Source organism: Zerene cesonia, chromosome 15 (genome assembly GCF_012273895.1).
Source record: "Zerene cesonia ecotype Mississippi chromosome 15, Zerene_cesonia_1.1, whole genome shotgun sequence".
Lineage (NCBI taxonomy): Eukaryota > Metazoa > Arthropoda > Insecta > Lepidoptera > Pieridae > Zerene > Zerene cesonia.
The window spans coordinates 464,468-488,342 of record NC_052116.1 but is presented as its reverse complement, the minus strand read 5'-3'; the positions used below and the strand labels follow the sequence as shown (position 1 = coordinate 488,342).

General features: G+C 34.1%; 1 protein-coding gene across 2 annotated transcripts in view; it reads left to right on the top strand.

Moving 5' to 3' along the window:
• The window catches only part of LOC119832350 (allatostatin-A receptor), a 97,115-nt gene that overhangs the window by 54,730 nt on the left and 18,510 nt on the right, over positions 1-23,875 (top strand). For both annotated transcript variants that reach the window (XM_038356013.1, XM_038356014.1), the window contains one exon: positions 3,430-3,476. The gene's annotated coding sequence lies outside the window, so the exon portion shown is untranslated. The remainder of the gene's footprint in view (positions 1-3,429; positions 3,477-23,875) is intronic.

Sequence of the window (23,875 nt, the reverse complement as noted above, 5' to 3'; positions counted from 1 at the left end):
TATCCACCATAAAAACAATCTAGCAATGAAGGTATGTTTCAAATAGAACCAGTAGTTCCTGAGATTATCGCGCTCAAACTCTTCAGCTTTGCATTATTATCATAAATAAAAAAGGTCGTGTTACACCCCATATACACGAAAAACTGCTGAGCAGAATCAAATGATATCTCCGCTTATATTAACATAGTGATATATATAAAAATTGAAGTACTAACATAATACTATCCTCGCGAAACCAAAGGCAGTGTACAGTTGTATATAAAGTCGCCTTCAGTCGCCAGTGAAACCGGGGCCTAAATCTGGCAATTAGCCATAACGACTTGTCGCTACTCGCTACCAATAATGTTGCCACTATTAATTATATTTCGTGTGCGCTGCACGCGCTTAGCCGTTAATGATCAAGATAAGGCTTAAATTTAACATTACATCCTGTAATATTATCATTGTGTGGAGATTTTGTAAGCTTGCTTTTGGAATTTCGTACATCCATATCCTTAGGCCCATATCCATTTCCTTACCCTTCCTAGTCCTTTCCTTTGTTCCTTTCGTTGATCCTTCCAATAAATTTAATTCCAATTTGAAGTCGGCAATCCATTTGTAGAGGCGTAGAGTCTGCAATTGACTTCACGCCTCTCCAAATGTTCATGGGCGGTGGTAGTGCTTACCATTAGGCGACCCACCAGCTCCATTGCCGACTATGAAAGAAAAAATATATATATATATCTTCTATATTTATATCAATACGTCTATATAAAAGCCGTGGTGGCTCAGTGGTGAGGAACTCGGACTTCAAAATCGATAAGTCGTGACCTCCCAGTTCACTTAAAGTTGTTTCTAACAAAACTATACATGAAACAGAATAGTACATTATCGTTTTTTATTCACTAGTTTTCACTAGTTTTCACTAGTTTTCGAAGTAAGCCAACGAAATGTTTTCTTTGCCTTAAGTAGAGTAATGGAGATGGCGCGAAACCGGGTCAGGTTGGTAGTAAAACATTAAATAGCACTGTTTTCTGGACCGTCCCATCCTTGAAACGACTCTTTGCTAACGTAAGCACAGAAACGCTATGTGTATTTATAATCACTAGCTGTGACCCGCGGTTGAAACCGCGTAAGTCCGTATCCCGTAGGAATATCGGTATAAAAAGTGTTATTTCAGTTGTCCAGCTATCTACGAAGCAAAATAGTATTATTATTCACCAATCAGGAAAAAAAACACGAATAAAACACGAATATGACATTTTCTAAAAAAGATTCCTAGCTAGATCGATTTATCGCCCCCGAAACTACCCTATTAACTAAATTTCATGAAAATCGTAGGAGTCGGTTATCCGTTTAAAGTAGATCAAGATTGAGACTGAAGGAGTCGGATAGATACATGATGAGTCGGATGGATCCATCCTAACGAAAAGAGAATGTTCCAAACTTCAGATCTCCTCCTTGGTACAGCGATTAATGTGTGAGCGTATAATCTTATGTCCAGGGTTTGATTCACGATTAGGCTACAAGTCTCGGTAAAAGACATAAAAGGCTGATCACTTAATTGTCCGTAAAGACAATCGATCCGTGGAATAGATTTATGATTTTACCCCATACCCCACAAGGGCTACCGGGGTTCACTTACAAAATTGTACAATACAGCTATTTGAGCAAACAAGAGGATAAAGAAATAATTGTTTCAAAAACAATAAGGAGAAATACTTCAGAAGTTAATAAAACAACGTCCACACGAGACCTTGATATTCTTTTGATAAAACTTCCACGAAGTTATTCAATAACCACATTGTAATCAAAGTTGGTCAGCGCACAGTAGCATGGAAATATGCTTACAGTTGTTACCAACTTTTATCTGAGTGTTACAGATTCTTTACCTGTCTTCACTTCTTTATTTGTAAGATGCAGTTACGTGATTTGAATACTGAGAAAAAATATATGGGTTCATTGTTCACTTTAACAAAAAGCGACAATTATTTAAATAAAACAACTATTAGTCTCCATTTCCTCTTCCTCAGGCATCCCAGTCCATTCCTTGTTTCAAGTCATCAATCCTTTCCTATTCCCTTAATCTCATTAGCATCCGCAGAGGCAGTATCTCTGCGAATGTTGATGGGCGGTGGTGGTCGCTTACCATCAGGCGAACCACCAGCTCAGTTGCCTGGTAGGACATGAAAAAAACTTAATGTTCTATTAAATTTCTTCACACACCACTGTTATTAGTCTTCCTTCTTCCTAATCAAAATCACATCACTCGATAGATAAGGATAAAAACGGATGCCAACCATAATATTATGGCAAAACAATCCATACAAAATGATGCAGATAAATCTCTTACGGAACGTCACAAACACGGCGAAATCGCGTTGAGATGGGTGCGAATCCGGGAAATAACGTCATATCGCGGAAATTCAATTTGCCCAATGAAATCTTTGGGAAACAGAATTGGGAAAGGGACAGGAAATCCGCTTTTTTGTACTTCACCATGTGTATGAAGGTGCTGATATTAGTCTGAAAGATAACTAATGCACACCAGCGTAACAAAGTGTGATAAAAAACTTTCAGAATATATTTGATATGCTTTTTTAAGCTTCATCCGCATGTTTGCATGCCTATATGTAACCGACTTCTTTATATTCTATTTGGACCTAAATTTAAACTGAGAGATTTAATGCCAACTCTGTAAATTGTCAAATATCGACGATTCAATATTTTCCTGAGTTTAAATTATTGTCCTGACATTAGGATCGCTAGGAATTAGTGACATCATTTAGTTGATTCTTTCCGTAATGTGCACTTTTTAGTTTTTTAAAACTATGTTTATTATTTATTTTCGCTGTGTTACTATTACATTTTTTTATGTATGATTATGTATATAGCTAATATAACCTCCATTCCTAATTACATCGTGGGAAAAGGATGGCGTTGCTGCACCTTTATAGCTTTGACTTTTTCTCACAAAGGAATTACTCCTGCTTTCAGACGTCATAGTAACCCCCTTGATCTCGGAAGGAATATTTTAGCACAGTTATATTTTTCATTAATGCTCCGCTCTTAGTGTTCATCTAATTTAAAACAGTCATATGCCATAAAATTAATATCCAATAATATAATCTAGTCGGTCGTGTTATTTCAAGCCAAGCGTTCTATCAAACTATCAAACAATTAATCCGCTTTTTATTATAACGGAAGAAAAAAAAAGGTAAAATGAAGAGAAGAAAGGAGAGGTATTCGTAAAAATTCGTACAAATATTTGTTTTTTCTACTATATATATAGTAGAAAATCTACAACCAACTTAAAAAAGTTGGCATAGTGCATGAAAACTTCATAATATGAACATATCAACCAAACGATACTTTTATAATTCTACTATAAGCTTTAAATGTATTACTTTTTATTTAGTAATAGTATTTATTTTGTGTATCTTTTTGCAGATATTCGTGATGGACCCTTCACTAGGAATACGGAGTTGAAAACACCTGTAAGTAAAAGTAATTTCTAATTATTATTAATTATATAATACTAGCTGTGTCCCGTGGTTTCATCCACGTATCTGATGATCTACAGCGTATAGCCATCCTCGATGAATGGACTGTCTAACATTAAAACATTTTTTTCAAAATGGACCAGCAGTTCGTGAGGATAGCGCGTTAAACAAACTCTTCAATTTTATCTAATTAGTATAGATAATATATTTCTTATCTTTTTTCTATTCAACCGACCTCAACTCCCAACACTATGAGGGCTGTAACATAAATAAAATATAAATATAGCAATTTAGTCTATATAAATATAGACTAAATTGCTAATGACTCAGACTTACAGAATATACAAAGAAAGTGTTAATAAGAATTTTTGACATGGAAACTACACAACACACCATCAAATTTACTAAATTACACCAAATTTAAAGAGGACTGGCAACTAACAGCTTTTAAATATAAAAACAACTATGCTAGAGGATAATTTTGTGCATTTATATTATAGTATGTGTATAATTATATTACCTGTTTATCAAACACGTATATGTAATTAATAATAAGAGATAATTAATGTTTATGCCCACCCTTTTATCCAGAACAATTAATCAGATTGTAACTCAATTTTTCACACATGACGCAACGCTTCAAATTATAATGACGCAACATCCCGTATATACTTAACAACCTGGAAACCGCGGCTTCACTCGCTTGGTACCCGGTTAAAATGTAGTCTATGTGTTAATATAGACTATAATCTATCTCTGGAGGAAATTTTATATAGATCCTAACAGAGGTTTTTGCGTGAAAGTATAACAAACATCCATAAAATGGAGTCCCTTTATTTCTAGGGTATGAGGCAAATGATATATCTGATTATTATGATCCGTTTCACTGATCGATTTTCTTTATGGACAAGTAGGTGGTCAGCCTTCTTTGTTGTGCCAAACCGAGACATTTTTGTTTGTTTGTCCCCACCGGAAATGGAACCTAGGACCCCTCGAATGCGTTTACCTCTGCGTTTTATATCTAATAAATTTAATATTCAAGTTGATATTTACCTTTTCATAAAATTATTTTACGACCAATTGATAATATAAAGTTTCAAACATCTTTTCAAGTTTAATTATTTAGTTTTATAGCATTCAAATGACAAGATTTAAAGAATAGGAAAACAATAATGCTGAGAAGGGATCACGGTGGAGGAAAGGTTAGGCGTTCGGCGAAATGACAAATTTGATATTATAAAATTTTCTTTTTTTCATAAGTTGCTCTATAAACCATATAAAATTCTACATGTTTTAAGAACAAAGGAAACATGTAAAAACTTCCATATTTTAACGAGGAAAGTAACAAATGTTGTTCACGGGTGTGTATCGTGTTATTCAACGAAGTCTGAAGTTTTTGAACGTTGTTTTTAAAAGGATTGCTTGTTTTAGCGTTGTGTTTTGTGTTTTTTGCGCAAACATTTCGTTAGGGCTGGATTTGGTGGAGCTGGAGTTTGGAGTGATGCGTGCTACCTGCCTAGATTTTTCTGAGGTTGTTATGATATCATAGTTTAGTTACGACTGCGTTGTGTTTGAACTTTTAAATCAGTTCTGGTTTTATGGTAAACAAATGATTCATATAAATTATAAATTAAACAGTTACTTTGTTTGTAATATTATAATTATCATCATCAGCCTATATATGTTCCCACTGCTGGGACACGGGCCTCCTATGTGGGTTCATGCCATAATCCACCAAGCTGGCCAAGTGCGCAGATGTCACATGTCGAACTTTTGATTCTCAGACATGCCGGTTTCCTCACGATGTTTTCTTTCACCGTTTTGAGCAGTGGTGATGTCATGCGCAGATAAATTGAAAAATTAATTTATTTCCTGTCCTGTCCAATTTCCTCCATATATATATAAATGGAACATTTTAAAAATAAACCGTCTACAAATTGTTAGAACGAGACTACACTATAGGCATCTTTCTAATAAAATAAGAATCATAAAAATTGGTTCACCCATTTAAAGTTGCGAGAAAAAAATGCCCTGTTATTGGTAAACTCCTCTTTTTTGAAGCCATTTAGTAAAAACAACACTACGTCATTATATACAGCATTTTTCATACGCTATTTTTACCCACCGCAATATTAATACCATGTGTGAAAATTCAAAAAATACTGCAAGGCGTCGTGTAACAGAAAATAATGATGCAGGACAAAGCCAAGAAGCCTTTCACATTCGACACCAAGAAATAAAAAGTATCGCAAGACCAAATGAAACGCCAGCGTCCTGTAACGAGACGCTCGTTCGTTAACTTTTATGTACATTGTGATTAGCGTGGCTTATTATAACCAGTTTTCCAAAAACGAAAGAGGAGATTCGACTGTGTTTTTTTGTTGGTTTCATATTAAGTAGCACAATTTTTAAGCGATTGGCGTGATTGTTTCATGTTCGATAGGAAACTGTTATCGTTTCTTTATTATCTCTGTTACTATTATTGTTATGTCATCGTCGGCAATGGAGCTGGTGGACATTTGGAGAGGTGTAAGGTTGATTGCAGACCTTACACCTCTCCAAATGGATTACCGACTTACTACTACCGAGAGGAATAAAAAAAACATTGAAATAAATTCATGTGAAAAAGAATTTAACCTATTCAAATATATATACAATACCTTATACCTATTAGCAATTCAAAGCTAGGAATTGCATTGTCTAAGCTTCCATACAATTGTAGAGAATTAACATTCCGGCTTGCAGTATCGAGCTTGCAATGTAACATAATTCTTACATAAGCTGTTTATACGCTGGGCGTTAAAATCGAAAAACAGTTTTTTATTCAATTCTTTTTCTTAAAAATATACTTCATAATGTATATATTATATATAAAAGTGAAGTCCCGTGTCCCCTACTGGGGTATGGGGCAGATAATATACATCTGTTTCACTGATCGATTTTCTTTATGGACAAGTAGATGATCAGCCTTCTGTGTCCTGCCAGACCGAGACATCCCACCGGGAATCGAACCCAGGGCCTCTCGGTTCTACGCTCACGCGTTTACCACTGTATCAAGGAGGCGGTCATATATTATATATACGACTGTATAAATATGTAATATAGATGTTAAATTTCAATAGTCTATTTAACAAAACACACTTTAATGATAGGACTTACTAAATTGTCTCACCTGCTCTTATACCGAGTATATGTTATGAAATTATTCAATAGGCGATCCTAATCAGGATAATAAGATAAATTCATGAAATTTTATCATCACCGATGAGTTTGAATTTAAGTCCGTATTTAGTGAGGGTGTCTACGAAACGTCAGGTAAAATATATAATAATATAATTATATAATCACTACATAGTATAAAACGAAGCTTTCTGTATGTCTGTGCTTAGATCTTCATAATTACGCAATAGGTATTTATGGGACTTTTTAATAGTACATTCCAGAGAAAGATTTATATGTTTTACAACATCCATTAATTAGTAAAAAAATGTTGCTGAAGCTGCCGGCACAAACTTGTGGCTAGTAGGAGATAGCTAATTAATAAGATTGTGGTGAAATACTATTGTTTTTGAGGTTTACGTGTGCAAAGTCACGGGCAAACGTTTGTAACGAGTAAATCAGTAAAGAAGTGTTAATTTTTTTTTTTTTTTATGTCATAGCGGGCACCTGAGCTGGTGGTTCGCCTGATGGTAAGCGATCACCACCGCCCATAAACATTCGCAAAGGTAGTACCTCTGTGAATACGCTGCCCGCTTTTCTGGGGTAAGGGAAAAGGGAAGGATTAACGACTGGAAAGAAGGAATGGACTAGGACGGGTGAGGAAAAGGAAACGGGCCTTAAACTTTAAAATTTATAAAGCTCGCGTAATGTCTTACACAAGAATTACTATATAAATCCTAGCTAGCCGCGTCATGTACAAATAGCCTTAACCACAACAAGATTTCGTCCCATCTCGAAATGTGGCACTTACTCGATATGTAATGGAATAAGCCATTTCTCAAGACGCAGTAGTTACTGACGAGGTTTAAGTTCCTATTACTAGGACTCTCCGTCTGTCTGTCCGTCCTTTGTCGCCGGGTTGTACGGATTGCTAGTCGTAAAGAGTAATTTTATACCTAGTGTATAGAGTGCCCTCTCGCGTGATTATTTTAGGCCTCAATTTTGAAGCACCATCTGGTATTCTTAACAAGAACTACGGACACACACATACATAGTTGGACACGTGTATACTTGTATACGCATTACATTCGACCTTTAATTCATTTTTAGATTTTGTTCTAAGTTCGTTACTTCTTGTAGAACAAATATATGAATGTTTTGGTAACCGGGGAGACCCCGTGACCACGCTCGCTGTAAAGTGTTCGAAACGTCGGGTTAATAATATTTTGAATAAATCGCGTTTAAAATCCGTTAAAAAGTTTTTAATTTATAAATGAAATTACGTCTTTATTATCTATTATTACGTTCCTTGCCCTTTGGGTACAGGACCATAAAAAGGAAAATCACAAAAATGCAGTTATAACGGTGATAATATTTGAACAAATCAAAATTACACAACAAACAACAATAACATTATAAAATACAAAAAATCAAATATCAATCAATTCGCGATACTCGAATAGATTGGAATCCTTTGAAACCTTTATAAACATACTATTAATTTATTTTAAATTGGAAACAACATTACATTTAAACTTAAGCTTCGTTATAAATTCCATTCAGAATAATAAATTGCTTTACTGTAAGGATTTAATTAAGCCACAAAAGGAATATTAAAAAGGTTGTATGAAAATATAATTCTATGATAAAGAACTGTTATAGCAAAAATCTATTTGAGAAAATAGAAGTCAATCAGTTATCCTACTATCCTACTAATATTATAAATGCGAAAGTTTTTAATATGTGATGTGTATGTTTGTTGCTCTTTCACGCAAAAACTACTGAACCGATTGCAATAAAACTTGGTACGTAGACAGATGGACAACTGGAATAACATATAGGCAACTTTATATCCCGATATTCCTACGGGATACGGAATTACGCGAGTGAAACCGCGGGGCGCAGCTAGTTGGCTAATAATACAAAAAATGTATTTAGAGAAAGTTAACAAGTTTTTCTTTGAAAGTGATAAATTTAAAAATGGTTTTTTTTTTGTACTAAAATATAAAATCCGCTTTCTTTTCATCACCCATCCTAGTCCATTCCTCCTTTCCTATCATCAAACCTTTCCTTAAAAGGAGCAACGCAGTCGCTGAGCCACTAGGTCTGTGAACGTTCATGAGCGGTGGTGATCGCTTACCTTCAGGCGAACCACCAGCTCAGTTGCCCGCTGACATAAAAAAGTATGAGTAAATGTAGTGTCGCTGTTATTGCCACAACTGAAAAAAATATAACATAAAGAAAATTATATTTTTCTAGTTTCATCATCATCATCATCGTCACCCCATATATGTTCCCACTGCTGGGACACAGGCCTCCTATTAGGTTTCAGACCATAATCCACCACGCTGGCCAAGTGCAGGTTGGCAGATGTCAAATGGCGTCGAACTTTTGATTCTCGGACATGCCGGTTTCCTCACCATTTTTTCTAGCTTATATAGGACAAATAGAGAACGAAACAACCTCGAATGCTGTAATAAAATCGTGTCTTGCTAACAAGCGAATTATATATTTTAAACTAGTTGTAACCAGTGAATTCTCCCGCTTTTTATTAAAAAGCAGACTATATTTGTACAATTAAACGAACTTACTAGAAGAGAAATTCTTTTGTAATTATGCGATAGATTAGGTCCAAGATATTCTATCATGATGCAAAATGCGGGGGATATGATACTAAATAAATTATAAATAAAATCTTTATTTGCATAAAAAAAAAGATTTTATTACTACACTATACTACGTAATTACTTGGAACATCTTGAACCCAGCCAGGAGTATAATGTGCAACAAATTACAATCTATCCTTGAACCAAATTTTATACAGATCAGATCATCAGTTTTTCATAAAAGCGTAACAAGTTTCCTCCCAAAATTTCAAAGTTATAAGCAGGACTAGAATTTGCTCATAGGTGGTATTAATTTGAATATCAAAATGCCAGTTACATCTAAGAATGACGTGAAAGCTCAAATGCAAATGCGTTGGATGCATTCAGTATGGTGCCTGGTGTTACTAGCGAATTACAAATCGCTCTGATTCTCGGCCAGTCGGCTGTACGTACCTTTTAATTTGATTCGAAGTATACGTCATAAGAGTTTTCAGCTTTAATGCTTAAATTTTATAATTTAATATATTTATATAGATATCTGTATTCATAAAAACTTAAGCAAATAGTATTAACTTAACTTAAGAGAATTCAATATATTTATATGTAAATCTATATTCATAAAAACTTAAGAGAGTATATGTAATGAAGAATACAGCTCTCCTTCGAATAGTTTTCAGGTTATTACATGCATTTTTACTACATTTATTGCGTTGTCAAGATGTCGTACTCTCATGCAAACGGTTTAATAATGAAATTCCCTGCACATTGCGCTGTCAGCTGTTTCGAGCAGGTCTATAGAGATGACTCCGCGAAGCAAACGACATTCATTTAATTTTATTATGTATTTCGAATGAAAGCACACACACACCCTTGATTATGTATCGTCTCACACATTCATTCGAACACATGCGAGATAACAAACATACACTGTAATGCCGACCTTCACAACACAGTAGCATTCACGAACTAATATTTCATTATGAGCTTTTAATTATTGTGATTATTACAAAATGAAAACATAGTTAATAAAACTAGTTGTGGTTTCGCTTGCGGATAAAACCGCGGGTAAAAGCAAATATTTGTACAACGCATATTTAAATCTAGCTACATTACTGCCAAGTATCATCAAAATCCGTCAGTGGTTTTCACATGCAAGCGTAACAAATATACATCCATCCTCACAATTTGTCGTTCTTATAATATAAATAGGCTAGGAACAAAAAAAAACCTTTTTCTGCAATTTAATAAAATTTCAAAACAAACATTTATTGTACTTAATATTTTAAATGCAAAAGTAACTATGTTTATCTGCCTTTTACTTTATTTTTAAAATTAATTAATATCAATAAGTTTAATATTTGTTTATTTTATATTTAAACATGTATTATATACAATTTCTATGTATTATATACATAGATACATAGCTTATGTCAGTGAAGTTGCAGCTGTCTAATGGTGAAAGAATTTTGAAAATCGGTCCAGTAGTTTTTGAATTTATCCATTACAAACAATCAAAAATATAAATTCTTCTTATTTATAATATTAGTGTAGATAATACCCGCGAAAATCAAGGATAAGAAAATACCATATTGTACCAAATTTGTGGAGAATAAACAAATTTGATATAGAGATAGTTTGAGACCTTAAAAAGGATAGTTTTTTCCTGAAAAACCCACTGCAACGGAAAAATACCTCGAACTATCTGTTTTTTTTTTCTTTGCCTACGCTAGCGAGGCTACGAGCGAAAATGAAGCATTAAAAAAGCTAAAAAAGCGTAAATATATACTGTAATGAACACCAGCTAAGATCTTAGTTTAAATGTAGTCCATAACTCAAGCTGGCAAGTTGTAGTTAATTAGTGTCGTATGAGTAAGCTATTATCGCTTGAACTTAGCTTAACTTGGACTATAAATCGTATTTGCCGTACTTATAACAGCGTAAACTACTTTTGCAGCGAAATTTACACTTTTTATTAAGTTGTTTTTTTTTTGGAACGAAATTACATAGTGTACTTAAACTAACATTAACGATTCGCAGCTATATTGAGCTATTTTATAAGGTACCGAAGAACAAATGTTATTGTGTATTTTTCTAAAAAATATTTAAAATTTTGTAATACATTGATTTATGACTACACGTAAAGATATTAAAAATATATTTGTAGGTTTTTTAATGGGAAGATTTAGAATTTATAGAGTTTTCTTTAAGACAAGTGAGGAATAAATTGTAACGCAATAAAGAATTTTCATTCATTTGCTCGTTCGTTCGTTCGTTCGCTCGTTCATCATTTCATTCATTCATTTAGGCGTGAAGAAGAAATAGCCAGAGATACTTTAACGTTTGTTACATTAGTAGGTTTGTATCAGCAACAGAATTTCATCTTCGAAAATATTTAATTATAATATACAGCCTGGTGACACAGGGACGGACAGACGAGCAGACAGCAAATTCTTATAAAGTATCGTTTTACCCTTCGGGTATGGATCCCTAAAACTTGACTCCAACTTGACTTCAACTTAACTCCAACTTGACTTTTTTGACAAAATTCTGTTCTACCTCAGTATTTACTTAATTGTGTAACTGTCAAAGTTGCGAAGTTACTAAACTTTCGGGTAACGATTATTGAAAAGGTATCATTGCTTGAAGGAAATAATGCTATACTTCGCTAAGTTAAAGTTAAGTATCCTCTAAGTTAGGCTGTGTTACATACTTTTACAATTTGTCGTCAATTGCCATAGTTCTTAAAACTTAGTCGAATATGCTTATCAGTCTTTAAAAAAATATAGCAGAGTTTTATTCCATTAGTAACCATATTTATTTTGAGATATTTTAAAAGAATAGAAAAATTCGATCACGAGGCGGGATTCGAACCCGCGTTTTTTGCCAAACCGTGACAAATGCCTCGTGATCGATTTTTTTCTATTCCTTCAAAATTTCTAATTTATAAAGCATTTCACTGCTATAAAACTAAAAATTAAATTTATATTTACTTCATTTAACACTTTAAGTATCCGTAAAAGAAAATGAGAAAGAAAGAAATGTAAACAATAGTCATAAATTATGCACAATGGGTCGGCCTTATCAGTTTGGATTGATCACTTCTAGGCAACCCCTTTTTTTATAGTGGGGAAATCTTGCATAGATACCCACGGCCCCAGGGATGGAGCTGTGGGTTATGTCGGATTCTTACCGACCAAAACCCCACTGTGTTCCGTCGAGCCACTTGAGTGAAGGGGCCACGGGAGCTGGTTAAAAAACGTCCGCGACTTCCAGGCAACCCCTAGTGATATAGTGTTTAATAATACAATGAAAGGTTTCATTTTAATAGCATTTGCTTGTGTAAATTTTATCACTCTAGCCACTGATAGACAGAAGATTAAAATTAATCCGCATATTTTAATCTAACTATAGACAAACATATATATATTTATCGAAGGCTGATGATTCATTCCAATGAACATTGTCTCGAAACATTGTGTATATAAACACACACATATTACACTCACACATGCATACACCTATTGACATCATCATCATGATTAGCCCATATATATTCCCACTGCTGTGACGCAGGCCTCCTATGAGGGTACACATATATAAGTAAGCAAATCACTAATTAGTATAAAACAAAGCGACTTTCCGCCGTGTGCCTTGAGCTATGTGTGTAAGCTTAGATCTTTAAAATGACGCAACAGATTTTAAGGGGTTCGTTTTAATAGATAAAGTGATTCATAAGGAAGGTTTATTTGTATAATAACATAGAAAATAGAGGGGAAAAGGGTTTTACTCGGAAATTAACGCGTGCGAAGTGGCGGACAAATAAAAATTATAAATTAGTAATAGGTCATTTATATTAGAAATTTAAAAGTAATTTCTTTTACAGCACAGGGAATGTTACTTATATAAAGAAAAAACCTCTTTATGTACTTTTATTTATTTATATACTTGCTATAACCTGAATGAACAGCTTTGAACCTTTAGCTGTTTCACGAGCATAATCATAAATCATTTGCAGCTATAAATTATGCATGAAGGTGGAGCAAATCGCTTACTATCTTGTGACACATCAGCCCATTTGGCTGTGAGAAAAATATCCATTTTATAGTCCATTAATATCTCAAATTACAGGTACTTACAGTCCGTCCCTCTCAATTTGCGTCATGAAGAAATTCATAGATAAAATCATTGTTTTATTTGATAAATAAAATTACTTATCTGTGGGTGTTCACGTCACGTTTGTTTTGGCGGGAATATTAATGGCGGGAAAGTCGATTTGTTTTTTTTCTTACGTATAAAATTGTATTTGAAATAGACTTATTCTTGCTACTTGTACTTATGTTTTTTAGGTAAAACTATACGTTTTTCTTTATTTTTACGTATCAGCCGAATGTTTTGAATTCGGAGGAGGAGTTTTTCAATTTGAAAGTGTTGTTTTTCACTCAATATTCGACAAGGTGAATCAATTTCGACGATTCTTTGTTTAATTTGAAAACTGGTGCCTCCCATGTGGTCCCGTTTGAATTAAGACTAGTTCTGACGATTTGAAGGCGATTAAGTTTTTTGTAAGAAGTTATTATTATCATAGATTTCAAGGAGTAAATGAGTTACGATTAGGTACACCCCTAATTTCAATATGCTTAAAATTTACTCGACTGCACATTCAGTATGCGCACAAAAAGAAAACACACATTTTTCAAAATTCTTGAGAACATACTGATGAAAAATTAGTGTGTAAAAAGCTCCTTTTTGTACAGCTTATAAAAACTTCTTGCTAATAAACTATGCTCTTGTTATAGAAACAAAAGGTCCACGTCCACTTGATATTCAGTAAAACATAAAGTATTCATTTTCGGTAAACAATTTCATCTCCGAAATGTCCTTAAATATTTTATAAGCGGTTATCTGTAAATGACACGTGTCCCGAAACTCCGCCAAAGAACCAACCTGCTGTCTCGCTACGAACTATCGCCCCCTTCAGACTGAAAACAAGAAAAAGGCGTAGGACTTGCCACTTCTTTGACGAGTGCTTAGAATGTTACGCTGAAATTGTTTTCGTTTTGTGAGATATATTTTAAGAGGTGACTTTTCAAAACTTATCTGACCAATAAAGTAAAATAAAGGTCACATTTAAAATGTCTGAACTGGATTAAATGGAACACATTTCTGAAATTGTTTTTAATATAATATCCTATCATATCCTATCCTATTAATATTATAAATACGAAAGTTTGTAAGGATGTGTGTAATATTTAATAAGTAGTAAGTATGTTAATGTAAAAGAAAATTTAATTGAATTTTTTTTATCATTCTTTCCGAAAAAACTAGCAATCTAATTATTATTCTTCAAGAAACATAGTTATATATTTTTGATCATTTTTTTACTTCTATGAAGAGATTTTTAGATAATCGCGTATTCTTTTTTCTGAGCATAATACGTACACGTGTGTGCGTGCAGCCCCGTGTACCGACAGAGATGGAATTGTATGTATGTGAATCGAATCTATTGCGCAAATACTTTTACACGAAAAATATAATTTTACAAGCGAAGCGATCGGCCCCCTGCCAAATTTTATGCAATGCGTTGCTGGAGATTGTTTAAAATTTTATTAAAATTCGGTAAGCGCCGCCCATTAGCATAATGTTTATTAAATTTGAGAGGATTTTACAAATATTCCTGTGCCTGACGGATGTTTTGACTTACAAAGTTTCGTTTGAATCCCTATACCCTACTACAATAACATGTATAACATTTATTTATATTTACCAGCGACCTCTCTACAATGGAATTCATCATAGTATTAAGTCGTTTAGTAGTGCTTAATTCAAAAACTAAATTAAAAATATATTATTTCAGAGAGCCTATTATACCAATAGTGAATATGTGGAAGATGACAATCCTTGGAATGAACTGAACCAATTTTTATTGCAATCGATTCAGTAGTTTTTGCGTGAAAGAGCAAAAAACACACACACACATCCTTACAAACTTTCGCTGTTACAATATTAGTAGGATATTGTTATCAGTATATTCATGCTGAAGTGAATATTAATTTTCGTATAGAATGATTTATGAATCGAAATATCAAGCATTAATCTTGTCAATGCACTTATATTAATGACTTGTACTTGGTAAACTAAGCTAGGGCGTATATTGGTAAGTTAGGTTTGCAAATAAGGTTTTTAGGCACAATAGGGGTCTGAAAAAGCAATATAACTACGTGGTATATATTCAGTAATAGCATATGTATATACGATGCGTTTCAACTATAAATAAACGCGAAAGGACCATTGCGTTTTTTATGTTACATTTAAGTGTGTGGCAATTTCGAACGAAATATCATTTGAAAATTACGATTTATTTCGAAATTCTTTCTGCATTTCACTCACGAATTATTTAATTTCGCCTCACTCCTTAAATCTATAAATGTTATTTGTAACTTAGATTATAGTTTAAATTAATACCTATGACGCCACAGAATGGCGCAGAATCGGTACTATTCTTAGGTGAATCTAAGTAATTTTTTGTTTTATATATTTTTTTACTAGAACAAGGCACTTCATGTGAATAGTTTATGCTGACATCTAATTCAAAATGGCCGACAACACTAAATGGGGTGGGGGACTATTATTTTTTTATTTATAACTTTTTCAAAGAACATCCTTCAGTGGTACAGGTGTTACATGCGTCAGCTCCTCAGAAGGCGACAAGCGCTCTCATCACGAGCCCTTTGATTTGCATGAAATTAAAATCGGCCATAGAGCCAAGAAGCGCTCGACGTAGGTTTTATATAGTCGAGACAACCGGTCAGATCAAAGACACTTTATTACCCCACAGATAATATATTACTATAGATTACGCTTACAATTATTAGCGTAATCTTGTCCAAGATAGGTTTGTATTTCTTAATAAGAATTGGATATCAATTTTTTTGTCTTTTACCGGTAAACAGCTGTTGCCCGCAGCTTTGTTCATGTGGTCAAAATAACATCTTTTGGTTCAAAATTCATCATTTTATCCCCTTGGAGGTTGAAATTAACACAATTGTTTCTTAGCGGATGCCTATATCAAAGTGGCTATCTGCATGCCAAATTTCAGCCCGATCGGTCCAGTAGTTTGGGCTGTGGGTTGATAGATCAGGCGGTCGGTCTTTTGCGTGTATTAATTTAGACTGAAGCAACAGTATAATTGCTTAATTCTTAATTAACTACACTGCTTAGTTTTTCCTTTGAATACGCAGGCGAAACCGCGAGAGATTGTTATGAGATTTTCGCTAACAAAAAATCAAATAACCTTTCATTGACATAAATTGCAACAGAAATGTCACAGAAAATTAAAACGTATTCATTAAACAGATATATTATCTGTGTTCGTAATCGCGCTTGCAATATTTCGCTTTATCAAATATTTCATTTTAGTAATCTCACCGATTCTGTTTGTATTTCGCACCACTTCAATGTAAATAACCTAAATAGCTAAGTCTAAACCTAAAAAGCTTTGTATATTTATTTACAACTGGCGGTAACCCGCGGAGTCACTCGCCTGGTAGCCGGGTTGAAAGTTGTCTATATGCTAACCCATATTATCTGTATCTCTGCCATCCAACCATCCATCCATCCATAAGTGATTCGACTTCTCTTAGGATTCAATAGCTAGACAAGTTATGAAAACCTTATGTATCTTAAATGACAATTATTCATCCAACAGATTATTAATTGATATCCCACAATAGATAACCTCATTTTTGAAGTCGATCAGAAAAAATAGCTCTCAACACAATAATGATTTTCCTTCACTGAGTACTGGACTATTTTTAACTCTTATTACGACATAAATCAATCATGGAATTTATTGCGCGGGCTGATATATTCACAGTGATGGCTTCAAAACAACGTATATTGGTGTTTCTATTAGACTACTACTTCATACTACTTTTCGCCCGTGACTTTGATTAGTAATCACTACATAGTATAAAACAAAGTCGCTTTCTCTCCCTATGTCACTATGTATGCTTAAATCTTTATAACTACGCAATAGATTTTGATGGGCTTTTTTTTAATAGATAGAGTGATGTAAGAGGAAGCTTTATATGTGTAACATCTATTAAACTACTCCGAATTGACGCGTGCGAAGCCGCGGGCAATAGCTAGTTTACGTATAAAATTCACACAGTTCTATTCTACATATTCTCTTTAGTGGCAAGTAATTACTCAATACTCTATGCTTCCATATTATACAAATTCATATAAATTTCCAAGTCGTTTAGACGAAATAATGTAACACACATACAAAATTCAAATTAATATAATTTATTTGGTCAGGTCAGCTTTGTATTAAATAGTAAGTAAAATATATAATAAAAAAGTAAAATATTTCTTGCCAATCAACATTGATATCTAAAACTCGAAAGCATATTGTTCAAATTTGTTTATATTAAAATTTCATCATAATATATGTAATAACCTTCATATTGTAAAAAGATTATGTTTATAAATTAGTGAGTTGGTGACGTTACAGGAAGAAAAACGCTACTAAACGATTCTAAAACTCCTTTTAACAATAAAAAGTGAAAATCATAGACCAGCTTTTATTTTATTTTATTCCAAGCAAAGCCACGATGAACGGCTAGTGTAGGTATATAATTATTTCACGTCCATCAAAGCTTCGAATTCGTTATTTCAAATTTGATATTATACGCAATTCAGCTGACCTATCATAATTGTATACTCATAAAATAGCATGGATTCAAACATTTGTATTCATAAATTGTGTATGTTCAATCATACGGAATAGTAATTCGTAATTTATATATTCAAATTTAAATTTACATGTTTTATTTGCGAGTGTTTACGGGTAGTTATGTATTTATTTGTACATAAAATACTTGGAGGTCTGCCTTTATGTCATTATGTCACACACACTACTGTAAACTGTAGGTTGATAAAACTAAACTGTAGGTCATTGGTAGGTTAATGACCTATAGTTTCACTGACAACACCTTCGAGTATTAAAAACTCTGAAGGGATTGAGACGACATAGAAACATCATAGAAAGAGTGATCGCACAGCGGGATTCGAACCCGCGTCTTTTTGTTAAGCCTCTGGGCCACCCAAGATCCCTCGACAATCGAATTTCTTCTACTCTTTCGGTTTTATGTGTCTAAGGGTCAGCCCAATTAAGAGGATTTATTAACAATGCGTTAGTTTTTTTTTCTTCTTTTCTGTTTTATTGTGTGTTGTTTTATATTATGATCTGTTGTGTATGTATTTCTGTATCAATATAAATGTTTTTCTTTCTTTCTTTCTTTATTTTAAGTAATTATTGGCATAGGCTGGTTGGTCTCCTGATGGCTCCAGCGCCCATGAATATTTGACTTACGTCATTGTGAATGAAATATCTTTAAAAGATATGGGATAGATAAAATATGGAATGGGAAAGAAAAAGTGGCTTGAATATGGATTATTTTTATAAATTTGGTTTTATCGTCTCAATCAAACTATTTATATAAATCGCTTTGGTTTTTATTAATAACTAGCTGCGCCCCACGGTTTCACCCGCGTAAGTCGGTATCCCGTAGGAATGTCGGGATAAAAAGTTGCCTATATGTTATTCCAGTGGTCCAGTTGTCTACGTACCAAATATCATTGTAATCGGTTCAGTAGTTCTTGCGTGAAAGAGCAACAAACATACACACATCCTTACGAACTTTCGCATTTATAATATTAGTATGGAGTATGATTTAAAGCCTAATATTGTTACACTAGCTGTTCGCCATGACTTCGCCTGTAGTACATACATAACATATGACGCTCAGTGAAGCTGCAGCTTTCTAATGGTGAAATAGTTTTTGAAACCCCACCCGTTTGTGTGTGATCATAACAAATAGAGATTTGTTATATAATATCGGTCGATGAGCTGGTGGTTCGCCAGATTTTTTTTTTTTTTTTTTTTTATGTCATAGCGGACAACTGAGCTGGTGGTTCGCCTGATGGTAAGCGATCACCACCGCCCATAACATTCGCAAAGGTAGTGCCTCTGCGAATGCGCTGTCCGTTTTTTTGAGGTAAGGGAAAAGGACTGGATTAACGACTGGAAAGAAGGAATGGACTGGGACGGGTGAGGAAAAGGAAACAGGCCTCCGGCTCCCCCACTCACCGTACGAAACACAGTGGCATGCCACTATTTCACGCCGGTTTTCTGTGGGGGCGTGGTACTTCCCCGGTGCGAGCTGGCCCAACTCGTGCCGAAGCGTGCTCGACTCCTACAATAAATGATGGTAGACATCACCACCACCAAACATATGTAGAGTTAGAGCCGCTGCAAGTGCGTTGCTTATAATGGGTAAAGGATAAGGAATGGACGACGAGAAATCAATGCACTGAGGTAAGGAAAAGGATAGGTACAGATCACAAATGTTACCTCCTTATATTCTCTTCAGTTTGGATAAAGTGTAAACGCTAAATGAAATTGGTTAAACGGCGAACCCGAACTAATATTGAGTTCTGTTTGAGTTAACATTATAGTGAAATGGAAACTCAGGTGAAAGATAAACAAAAGACAGAAATTAACAGGTTTCACACGCTAATTGAACATCGCGCTTTAGTATTGTTATTTGAGTTTGTAGCATGAGGAATGTTCCTTTAAACAAACTGTTATATGAGGTCAAACATGAGATATGATGAATAGATTATATTTAAAAACACACACACTATCGCATTTATAAAATTAGTAAGAAGTAGTAGAATTAGTGTTTTGTATAGTATGATATTAATATGTTTTTCCGTTTATCCCTGAAATAACCAGCATGATATAAACCTGACGAATAACTTTGTCCAATAATGATTTAATAAATAAAAAAGCTGAAAAAGAAGATTTGCTTACACTTCTTTTAACAATTTACAAAGAATTAGGGTTGCCTCCAACCCATTTAATGATTTATATAGAAATTGTCCACAATAATTTTTAAGTCAACACAGACAAATCCGCGCTCGTCAGGCTAATTAATATTAAAATTACTTCAAGAAGCACCATCAGAACACATATCCCACGCCAAGTGCTCACAATAGCTCACGTAGGATGAATTATGCATTAAATCTGCTAAATTATTCAGAAATATTAATAGTACCAATATATCAATGTCAACGGCGTGGAAATGGAAAATTGCAGAATTTTAAGAGATCTCCTTTTGCATATAAATCTCGAGATTTATTATGATGCAATAAGAGAGAAAGAGAAGTAACTAAAACAATAAACTTTTTGCTATCGAATTAACTCTCAGGGCTGTAAGAAAAATCGAAAACGTAATGAATAAATCTCTTTTTAAATCCGTTAAAAGCATATAATAATAAAGCCTTTTCGTAAAACCGTGGTACCCAGCTAGCGATATAACTTGTAAAGTGCTCACACCAGTTGTATTCCGTAATTGCGATTCAAACTATCCCATCTTTCAAGTTGGGTAAAACTATCCATTGTGTAAAATTGTGTTAAAATCGGTTTAGCAGTTCAGTCGTCTATAGCGGAAAAAGAATGGACATGTAATTTTTATGTATATTCCTAGTATGTACTAGTTTGCTCGTGACTTCGCACGCGGTAAGTTCGGAGTAATTTAATAGATATATATATATAATATAAACTTCCCTCTTAAATCATTCTAACTATTAAAAAAAAACGTAAAATCCGCTGCGTAGCTTTAAAGACTTAATCATACATAGGGACACACAGAGAAAGCGACTTTGTTTTATACTATGAAGTAGTATAATGAAGTAATGTATCGTACTACTAATCCTATCCTACTAATATTATAAATGCGAAAGTTTGTAAGGATGTGTGTGTGTGTTTGTTGCTCTTACACGCAAAAACTACTGAACCGATTGCAATAAAATTTGGTACATTGATGGAGCTGGACAACTGGAATAAAACATAGGCAAATTTTTATTCCGATAATCCTAAGGGATACGGACTTATGCGGGTGACACCGCGGGGTGCAGCTATGGATGTATAATACTATGAAGTTATGTAGTGAAGATATCAAACCAATAGATTTACGTTCATTTACTGAAGTGTATGAATTATAACAGTTGTTCAGCTATCTACGTACCAAATTTTATTGCAATCGGTTCATTAGTTTTTGCGTGAAAGAGTAAGAAACATACATACATCCTGAAAACTTTCGCATTTATAATATTAGTAAGATAAGATAGTAAGACAAGATATAAGAAGTAGGATACACTAGCACAGTTAATTATGTCACCATCGGCCACTTTACGAGGCCTCTAATTTGATGGCGGGCGAGCCCAATATCGTGTCAACACACTTAAAAAATTAACCGTGGAATTATTGCTCGTAATCTTACCGAGAGTGTGATGTTTTCAAATCATCGTATGCATCAAGTAAATACTGCTTTTGAACAAAAAACTAATCGTCAGAACTAGACCAAATTTAACCACATAAGATATATCACATAGCCTTTAAATAAAATAAGTTTCATAAAACCGGTACACCCTATAAAAAGTTATGACGTAACAAATATAAAAATACACAATTGTACTTTGAATACTTCGAATTGATTCCCTTATATCTTTGAAGTCAGTTGATAATACAGAGAAATCTATCTTCTAATATATAAAATTCTCGTGTCACAGTTTTCGTTGCCATACTCCTCCGAAACGGCTTGACCGATTCCTCTGAAATTTGGTAAGCATACTGGGTAGGTCTGAGAATCGGCTAACATCTATTTTTCATCCCGATATTCCTACGGGATACGGACTTACGCGGGTGAAACCGCGGGGCGCAGCTAGTATTATATATATTTAAATTACTTATTTGTTCGTTCTAGCTATGCTCCAAACGGATTGAACCAATATCATCGGAATTTGCAACAACTCGCAGTATGAAAACGCTCAATAAACTGCCGTTAATAATATTATATGTATATATAAAACATAACTCACTTTTATGTCATGTCGGCAATGTGGCTAGTGGATCGCCTGATGGTAAGTGCTACCACCGCCCATGAACAATTTAGAGGCGTAAAGTCGATTGCAGACCTTACGCTTACAAATGGATTGACGGATTGCCGACAGGAAAGGAAAGGAAGTGGGACGTAGCAGGAAGGGGATAAGCCCTCCTATATATCCAAGTTAAACAGAATCCTAACCGAATCAGAACCAAACGACTCAATTTCAGCGATAAACAAAAGGAGTGTGTTGTTTTAGATTTATTGAATAAAGATCGGTTTCGACCCGATCAAATATTTACACGAAGTATTGGTTACAGGCAAAATATTTTTCCAATACGCAGGCATCGCGATATACGAATCTATGTCACTATTTAGATAAAAATGTTGCGATAAAAAGAGAAATTTTTGTGAAATTTCTGTGAAATACCACACGTTAAATACTGCATGCAGTTGTGTTGGAGGTTTATTTGAGTTTTTAGTTCAACGTTTTATTTTACCTTATGTATGTGTGTGCATTTTAATTTAAACTGTGTGTAAATCGGAATATGTATTTATGGAAAAATACAAACTAACAGAGTATTTATAATCATATAACCTAACCTAACTAGCTGTTGCCCGCAGCTTCGCTCGTCAAAATAAATTTTCATGGTACAAACTTTCACCAAATATTTTATCCCGCGATATTATAGCAATTTAGGCGTGAAGAAGAGACAGATTAACGGGCAGAGTTACTTATAATTAATAATATAATAATACGTTAATCTCTCCAAGGCTTATCTAACTGTACGTTTGCTGCAAAATGCCTGATTTTAAGAGGTAAAGGAAAAGAAAAGTGTGGTTCCCCGCTGCGAACTGGCCCAATTCGTGCCGGTGTCCTGTGGGGGATACCCCGGTATAAGCTGGCCCAATGCCGAAGCATGCTCGACTCTCACATTAGAATCAAAACATTTTATGTAATCGTACATCTGATTCATGAGGATGGTTGACATTTGCCAGGCGGTATTTATATTATGATATAAACTGTATGTTGGCGCTTTTCACACATTTTCAGATGTTATTTTATTTTATAACAGTCAATTTATTGCAATGCCGCCATATTCTCATTTGGCTCTTGAACGAATATTTAAAAAATAAATTCAAAACAGTTTTCTATATTTCCAAGCGTTGGGTCGTGAATAAATTACCATAATGTATTATGTTGCTCGAAGAGGAAAGAATCGCTATAAGAAGCAAGCTTTAATTGCGCTTCATATTCTATAAAATAATCAAAATTTATTATAATTGAATAAGAACTACCAATAACCAGAAAATATATAAATAGAAATGATAACTTAAACTGAACCAACGTCGGTCTGAAATTCGGCAGTGGCTTACTGACAGAGATACTAGCCTGCCGCTGCCGTAAGCGGCAGTAACGTAACGCGTTACGTAACGAAGCGGTTTACCCTCCCATGAGAAATAATCACATCAACATATGTATTATGTTGTAAAAATTAACGGAATATTTATAATTAATCTACAATCTATATCATATCTCAAAAGAGACAAGAATGAACGAAGAAAGACTTCATATATTTTACAAACAGGTCATAAATAACGTTAATTCAATTGCCACACCCAAATATATAAAGCACATCATTAACAATGGATATGCTACAACCATTTCACAATT